This window comes from Amblyomma mixtum, chromosome 3 (assembly GCF_055824585.1).
Source record: "Amblyomma mixtum isolate Tamu chromosome 3, ASM5582458v1, whole genome shotgun sequence".
Lineage (NCBI taxonomy): Eukaryota > Metazoa > Arthropoda > Arachnida > Ixodida > Ixodidae > Amblyomma > Amblyomma mixtum.
In genome coordinates, this window is record NC_143014.1 from 360,804,505 (window position 1) to 360,813,940 (window position 9,436).

The following is a 9,436-nucleotide window of genomic DNA, read 5'->3' on the forward strand; positions in this document are numbered from 1 at the left end:
CATCTCCTTTACCCGTGGTGCAGTAAAGGATGGCGATCACGCAAGCTTGAGGTTTCCTTCTCGCGTCTACGTTGTCGCGTGCCTCTTTTAAACTTCTACCTTTATAGATCTGGTCTGGCGGTCTCCCCATTGTGCCCGTTCTGCGGAGAACCCGAAACGATAGATCATTTCTTGTTGACCTGCCGCCGTTTCTCCTCTTTACGGAGCCGCCTGCTGGAGCTTCCGTTACGACAGCTTGGTTTAAGTCTGTCAGCTGGGGTTGCTCTGTCTCTTGGGGCTTCCTCCCTTGGGCACAGCAACTGGAATGTGCTCTCCGCCATGCAAAACTTCCTTACAGACACTAAACGGCTGCCGTCTTAAGCTGTGCTCTTTCTCATGATCAATATTTCTCTGGAATCAAAGATTTCTGAACCGTGGAATATTTAGCCCCGTTCTCTATTTCAGTCACCGATCTCACAGCATTTCTTTAGCCTATTTCAATTACTCATCTGAGATCCTTTCATTTATTTCCTAATTGCTATTATTATCATGATTATTTTATTTTTCCCCACCATTATTTTCTTGTTTAACATTTTGTACACCTATCAGTTGCCGCCTGTGTCTTGGCCAATCCCCCGCAGTGGGTATGCGCCATTTTCTAGAGGACAACAACAACAACAACAGCCGGCCTGCTGAGAAGCACTGCTGGGACAAGGACTGTGGCCGTCCACACTACCTGTGCGAGTCCCCACATTACACTTGGTGGAGGTGCTGCTTGCTCTTCTCCTGGAGCTACGCCACGATGCCCAGGCTACCAGGCTCTACCACGACAACCGAAACTTCGGCCCAACCTGTCCCCACCGCTGTCGTCGGTTCCGGTGCCGTCCGTCAGCGCGACCCTGCGATCTTCAGCGGCACTGACGACACCGATGTAGAAGATTGGCTCGCCTCCTACGAACGCGTGAGTGCTTACAACAAATGGGATGACGTCGTTAAGCTCACGAATGTCATCTTCTACTTGACTGATGTCGCCAATTTGTGGTTCCGCAACCACGAAGCGAATTTTACTACCTGGGCGGCTCTAAAAACCAGCCTGACTGATGTCTTCGGCCGCCCCGCTGTCCGAAACCTTCGGGCTGAACAACAGTGGCACAGTCGTGCCCAGCAAACGGCAAGAACTTCACGAGTTATATTGAGGACGTCGTTTATTTGTGTAAGCAGCTCAATCCATCTATGAGCGAGGCTGACAAAATCCGACACATTCTGAAAGGGATTGAGGACGATGCGTTTCATATGTTGTTGTCTAAAGATCCCCAAACCGTCTCCGACGTGGTGTCTTTGTGTCAGAGCTACGACGAACTCCGCAAACAGCGACATGTCACCCGCCGTACCACTTGCTCGGACGACACCATTTCAAGCTTGGCAGCAGACAGTCCTGCCCACGGTCAGCCGACACTTCTTCAGCGCATCAAGCAGTTTGTGCGGGAGGAGGTGGCTCGTCAATTATCGCTGGTTACCTGCCAACCCGCTCCAACGCCATCGCTGTCGCCTTCTATTCAGCGTGTCATCCAGGAGCTGGTAGCTGAGGTCCTGCCGCCTACTAATCCACCCCCTCTGGTCACTGCACCGCTGACATATGATGAGGCCGTCGCCCGGCCACGACCTCAGCCGGCTATGCCTGCTTATGTGCCACCTGTGAACGTACACCCTCAGCAGCAGGTCGCCTCTGCACTGCCACTGACTCACCATCCTCTGCCTCGCACCGGTCCCCGCCCTGTGAATCCGTGGCGCACCCCAGATAACCGCCCGATTTGCTATGCCTGCGGTCTCGCTGGTCATGTGGCCCGCTGGTGCCGCACGCGCGGATCCCGTCCTTACGACTACGGGCGCCCGCCAACGAACGACGTTCCATTGCCTTCCGTCCCTGTCACTTCTCCTCTACCTCCTCAGAATCCCTCTCCGTCTCGCTCCGACTCCTACACCCGAAGGCCGCCGCGGTGGCTCAGTGGCTATGGTGCTCGGCTGCTGACCCGAAAGACGCGGGTTCGATCCCGACCGCGGCGGCTGGAATTTCTTTGGAGGAGAAATTCTAGAGGCCCGTGTACTGTGCGATGTCAGTGCACGTTAAAGAACCCCAGGTGGTCGAAATTTCCGGAGCCCTTCACTACGGCGTCTCTCATAGCCTCAGTCGCTTTGGGACGTTAAACCCCATAAACTAAACTAAACTATCCTACACCCGAAGCCATCGGTCGTCGTCTCCTCGACGCCGTTCGCTCTCTCCTATGCGCCACCGGTCACCACCCCTCCAAACGGAAAACTAGGCGCCGCAGTTCCGGAGGCAAGAACTGCGCTGCCAACGACCGTCTCAAGCCCTACCACCGCTCCTACGAATGTTATTGAAGTGATCGTTGAAAGTGTTACTGTTGACGCGCTTATTGACACTGGTGCTGCCGTGTCCATCATTAGTCGCAACTTGTGCCGCAAACTAAAAAAAGTGATGATGCCGCTTTCTGACCTTTCGCTTCGCACCGCCAGTGCTGACCCCATTCGCGCTCTGGCAGCGTGCACTGCCTGCCTCGTCATCCAAGGCCTCCCATACACCATTGAGTTCTTCGTTCTCGCCCGCTCCTCTCATGACATCATCCTCGGGTGGGACTTTCTGTCCGCGCAACACGCCATCATTGACTGTGCACGTGCTGAAATTGATTTGTCGCCGCTGTGTGATGCTCTTGTGGACTCCTCCGCTGTTACCGCCGCGCCTATTCTCGCTGCTGACGACGTCGACGTGCCAGCTTTCTCTTCTGTTTTCGTGCTGCTGACTTGTGCTGACCTCTCTGACGCTACTGTCCTTTATTAACCCCCTCCACTTTATGCGCACCGCAAATCTGTCATGCTCCCTCATGCCGTGCTCACACTTTCTGGTGGTTGTGGCGCCATGTACGTCGCGAACCCGTTGCCATTCTCCACCACTTTACTTCGGGGAGAATCGCTTGGCACGGTTGATGTCATCGATCTTGACGACGCTTCTCCTGTCCTTGATGACCCTGACGGCCGTGACATCAACGCCCTCACCCCTCCCGCCGACGTCGCCGACCCGTCCTCCCCGGATATGTTTTTCCATTCTGTTGATGCCGCTCTACCACCTCACCACCGCGCCCAGCTCATCGCTTTGCTGCAGCGCTTCCGCGCATCCTTCGACTCCCCTCAAGCACCGTTGGGTCGTGCAGCAGCGGTTCGCCACCATATCGACACTGGAACCCATGGACCCTTGCGCCAACGCCCCTACCGCGTCTCCTCCGCCGAGCGCCGCATCATTGATGACCAGGTGAACGACATGCTACATTGCGGCGTGATCCAGCCCTCTCACAGCCCGTGGGCTTCTCCGGTTGTGCTTGTCAGGAAAAAAGACGGCTCCATTAGATTCTGCGTAGACTACCGCCGGCTGAACAAAATTACTCGGAAGGACGTCTACCCCCTGCCTCGTATAGATGACGCGCTGGATTGCTTGCAGGGAGCGGAGTACTTTTCTTCGTTGTATCTGCGCTCTGGGTACTGGCGGGTGCCGATGGCCGACGTCGATCGCCCGAAAACAGCTTTCATCACGCCTGATGGGCTGTATGAATTTAATGTGATGCCCTTCGGTCTGTGCAACGCGCCTGCCACTTTTGAGCGTATGATGGACAACATCCTCCATGGAGTTAAATGGCAGACATGCATCTGCTACTTGGACGACGTTGTCATCTTCTCCAAGAATTTTCCATCTCATCTTCTCCGCCTCGAGAGTGTTCTTCGCTGTCTCAGAGATGCTGGCCTGCAGCTGAACTTGAAAAAGTGTCACTTTGGCGCCCGACAGCTGACTATTCTCGGCCACGTCGTGTCCAAGGATGGTGTACTCCCGGACCCTGCCAAGCTCCGCGCAGTTGCTGATTTCCCGAAGCCCGCATCCCTGAAAGAACTGAGAAGCTTTCTTGGACTTCGCTCCTACTTTCGCCGGTTCATCAAGAATTTTGCTGCCGTTATCGCCCCGCTGACGCAACTTCTCGCTGGTAGCCACGACTTGTCGGCTTGGTCCCCTGCATGCGACGAATCTTTTGCAACGCTGCGCCAGCTTCTCACCTCTCCTCAGATCCTGCGCCATTTCGACCCTTCCGCACCTACAGAACTCCACACGGACGCCAGCGGCATTGGACTCGGTGCCGTTCTAGCTCAGCGAAAACCTGGTTTCAATGAGTACGCCGTTGCTTACGCCAACCGTACACTCACAAAAGCGGAGACTAATTATTCCGTCACAGAAAAAGAATGTTTGGCGATTATTTGGGCGATCACAAAATTTCGTCTTTACTTATATGGGCGCCCGTTCGATGTTATTACCGATCACCATGCCCTTTGCTGGCATGGTAATTATGCATTTGCATCCACCCAAGCGCAGCCAACGGCTACGTTATAGTACGGCGATACAATTGCTGCTTGTTCATTTTTTTAAATTCCAACTCTTGGGGAGGCTTGCGTACGGGTCGGTGTTAATTAAAATGGAGAAAGCAGCGACGCTACCACAGTTCTTCCATGCCTCACGTGACCTGAGTGTGACCTTGATGTCACAGCCGGCGTTCGGCTGTTGAAACCATAACTGAAACAGCCTGAGAAAAAATTTAGTTATTAAATATTTTCCGCTTGTTTCCCATTCTTTCGCTCTATTTATTTTTGCTTCTTGCTCTAATTTGTTTTGGTATAGCTGCTTTGTGCTGTATTTTGTTTTTCTAATATACTAAACAAATGCTCATTCTGCCTCTCCTTGTAAAATGTCTTTGGACTCGTAGAAAACATCAATGAAATAAGATTACAATTTTATTATTATTGCATCTAAGTTATTCAACAATGCCACAAAAATTTTATGCAGTGCAAAAATTCATTTGCCAATGAAATAAAGTATTATGAAGGCAACGCTTCTGTTTGCAAAACATTTATTACTGACATCTCAGCACTTATGCAATCCAGTCACAGCAAAATAAAGCACACAGACAAAGCAGATCATTATGTCAAGGTGTCTGTCACCTGATTTGATCTTTATTCAACATCAGGTGATGTTAGGTGCACAGGAAAAAAGCCAGAAAGGCTTAAGATGCCAGTGCACCCAATCTTTTACAGCAAGGGCGAATATTACGTTACACAATATGAATACATACATCGATAAAAATAGAAATTGAGAAGGCAATGGAAGATTATACAGCACATACAAGCCACTCATAGACAATGTATACATGAGCAAGAACAAAACATAAAACGCTGTCGTATTCACACACAAAAAAAAGAGATACAGAACGAGCACGACTAGTTAATAAAATAAGTACAAGTGGAAAACGCATACGTTATCCAAGTAAACATTGCACAGCTTTTCCATGGATATTCTTGTAGCATCTGTCATTTTGTAGTAGCTGATTTATGGTAGTTGGCAAAGTGAACTGTAGCATCTGTTTTCCATAATTGGTGCGACATCTGGCAACTTTCCAGAATTCAAGATGACGTGTGGGGTATGAAACTATGTATTTAATTCAGCTAAGTCAGCCAGGGTTCGGATGTTGCTTATGACGTTCGATCTGTAACATTTTTGCATAACCTAAAGCCACATGGAGTCCACGTGAGTAACGTTTAGATTTTTGAATAAGTCAGCTGTAGGATATTGGTAAGGCACTTTACTTATAATTCTTATGGCACATTTTTGCAAGACGACCAACTTGGGCATGTTTCCAGTAGTTGTAGTAGCGCACACTAGGATGCCATACTTAATCAAAGGCATGAAAAGCGATTTAAAAAGGAGGGTATTAACGGATGTGGGGAAAGTCGGGCAGTAGCGACATATAAGACCGATGGTGCTAGATAATTTACTGGACACATGTTCAATGTGTCTATCCCATGACATGTTTTCAGTGAAGTAAACTCCTAAGTATGCGCACTGTTGTAAGTATGCGCACTGTCATGTTAACACGTCATGTTAAGACCGCTGGTCAGCGACTGTCGACATCGCAGGTTCCGCCATACGCTGCAAAATTGATACTGGAGCCAACTGTTGCGTCAAGCCCGAAGCGACGCTCAGTAACATAACATTGGCAATTGTTCATTGTTGCACAAAATTTTAAGATTATATCTTCGGGTAGTCAGAGGTTATCGTCGAGTTTGATCACAGGCCTCTGGAATCTATATTCAAAAACCCACTTTGTGAATGCCCTCTACGATTGCAACGCATGAGGCTTGTTTTGCAAAGATTCCCAATCAAGGTGACGTTCAAACCAGGAAAGGAGTTGTTTCTAGCCGATGCGCTTTCTCGCTTCCCGAGTACTACGAAACTAACTGACGAGACAGAACAATTTCAAATCAGCGTTGTTTCTTCGCTTCCTGTGTCCGACCAGCAGCTCGAAAGTATTCGGCATGAAACTAACAAAGACGCTAGTATGGCTGAACTGCGCCGTTACTCGAGCACAGAATGGCCGGAAATGAAGGACCATATATGCCTCATGCCCTGCGTCCATACTGGTGCTACCGCAACGAGCTGCACGTTGAGGAAGGCCTGCTACTCAGAAGCAACAAAATAGTCATTCCTCCTGCCAAGCGACCGGAAATTCTGCGCTTGCTGCACACCGCACATGGAGGCGAAGAAAAAATGAAGATGAGAGCTAGAGAAGTAATGTTCTGGCCCGGCATGAATGGAGACATCTCATTTCTAGCTAAGTCATGTGCAGCGTGTGAAAAGTACAAGCGCAGGAACACTAGACTGCCTATGCTGAGCCACGAGATACCAGGCCTGCCATGGCGAGTAGTAGGGCTTGACATTTTCCACCACGATGACCAGTCCTACCTAATCCTCGTGGATTTCTACTCGTTCTTTTTCGAGGTTCAAAAGCTACGTCAGACAACAGCGACAGCGGTAAACAATGCGTGCATGCTCGTCTTCGCGACTCATGGAATCCCAGCAAAGCTGTGCAGTAATAACGGCCCACCTTTCAACAGCGCCTGTTTCCGCTCTTTTGCTGCGCAGCTAGGAATTGCCCACGTAACGTCAAGCCCGTACTAACCTCGTGGTAACGGCATGGCGGAGCGTGCGGTTCAGGAGGCGAAAAAACTGCTCATGAAGTGTCCTTTCGCAACCCTGGAATTTAACAGCGCCCTGCTGGAGTGGCGAAACATGCCAAGGGACGAGCAACTGAAGTCGCCCGTTCAAAGGTTGATGGGCCGCCAAACAAGGACCCAGTTGCCGGTTCTTCCCCAGCACCTCGAGCCGCAAACTGTGCCTTCACAATCCGTTCGCAATCGCCTCCAGGAAATAAGAGAAAAGCAGCGCGTCTTCTACAACCGAACGGCTAAATGTTTACCACATCTTCGCAGCGGGTCTCAAGTATCGGTGTACGACACCATACGCAGAACATGGTCGCCAGCTGTGGTTGTAGGCCCTGCAGGCACACCTAGGTCGTACACCCTACTTACAGACAGCGGACAAGAGCTGCGGCGCACCAGGGAGCATCTCAGTTCGAAAGAAATGCAACCAACGTCGGACCCTGAAGCGACCATTTCGGCGGAGTCGGTATCCCAGCCTGACCAGATGGCGGAGCTACAACCCGAGGGCATCCTTCGTAGAAGTGACCGTCAGCGTAGACCGCCACAACGTTACCCCCTGCCAGAGAGACCACAGCATTAGGCCCCTGACATGTGAATTTGGAAGCTTTTTCCTTTTTTTCTTTCGTTTTTCTTTCTTTCTCTCCGAAAAGAAGGAAGATGTAAGTATGCGCACTGTCATGTTAACACGTGCCCTTACGGTACCAAGTGCGCATGCTCATGCTTGTACCTGTCCTTATATAAGCAGCCCCTTGTCTGATAATTGTTCCCTGCCTCCTGGCCGTTCACAGTTTTATAACAGGGTACAACTTCCAGTACATTTTCGTTGAGCAGGAGGGGAGGCAGTTTAATATTCATGTTTCGTGTATGAAATATAACTGCTTTAGAGTTATTGGTACTTAACTTTAAATTGCCGCCGCGGTGGCTCAGTGGTTATGGTGCTCGGCTGCTGACCCGCAAGATACAGGTTAGATCCTGGTCGCGGCAGTCGAATTTTGATGGAGGCGAAATTCTAGAGGCCCGTGTACTGTGTGATGTCAGTGCACGTTAAAGAACCCCAGGTGGTCGAAATTGTCGGAACCTTTCAATGCGGCGTCTCTCATAGTCTGAGTTGCTTTGGGATGTTAAACCCATAAACCAAACCAAACCATTTAACTTTAAATAGTTGTTACATGCCCAGTTGTTAATTTTCGAAAGGGTGCGATTCGCACTTGAACAGAATGCCTCAGGAAAATATTACTTCCAACTTAAATTCCGCATCTAGACCCATTGCCAACTCACAAATCCTGGACCATGAAAATACGTAGCAAAGCTGTCTCTCACCTCAGAAGCTCTCCTAGAGTAAGCATTAGAGCCTTGCCTATTCATTTGTGCCAAGGACTCCGTGCTGTTTCTCCATTCACCTGGGACAAGCACACCTGCACTATTTGTAGTGTCTCCAAACTGTGGTGGACAGTAGCCACCCGGCAGCCTCCCCTCCTGCATCAGGTAATTGTGTAGACAAACACAAGCACCTGAGACTGCAACCGCATTCTTTGGCAGCAGACTCATGCGGTTCCGCAGCACCCTCCATCTGGCACACAAAATTCCGAACGCATTCTCGATGCAGCGTCGTGCTCGGGAGAGCCTGTAGTTGTATACTCTTTTTGGAGTATTTGGTGGTTGGACACCAGGGTACGGCTTCATTAAGTTTACTTTTAGGGGAAATGCATCATCTCCTACCATGACAAATGGGAGCACAGGGCCGCCATTGGGCATGGCAGCAGGGGATGGGAATGTTTCGTTGGCATTTTCTACGATTTCTCCAAGCCCGCACGATGAAAAAACACCACCATCGCTCTCACGACCAAGAGCCCCTATGGAAACTGTAGTGAACCTGTAGCCCGCGTCGCAGGATGCCATAAGGTTCATGCTGAAGCTTCGCTTATAGTTGAAATAAGCGGAACGAGAATTTGGTGGTGCATCTAAATGAATGTGCTTACCATCGATAGCACCTATACAATTAGGAAAGTTCCATTTCCATAGAAACTCGTCAGCAATGGCAATCAGTTGCCTGTGATCTGGCCGCCTCAGTACCCTTGGTTGTAGCACCTCCCATATCGCAATGCATACTTGAGGAACTAGTTGTGATATGGTTGACTTCCCAACCCTGAAGCTGTATGCCAGGGACTGGTAACTGTTCCCGCTTGCCAAGAACCTGGAATATAAAAAAATACAACATAGGTATTTGCTGACTTTTATTTAAAACATTGCATGCAGACAACAGTTCACAGCTGCTCTGCAAAATGTGCTTTCATCAAGTGGCGCCAGTTCATTTTCATGGACTACACTGTGAGCAGGAGGCATGATAAAC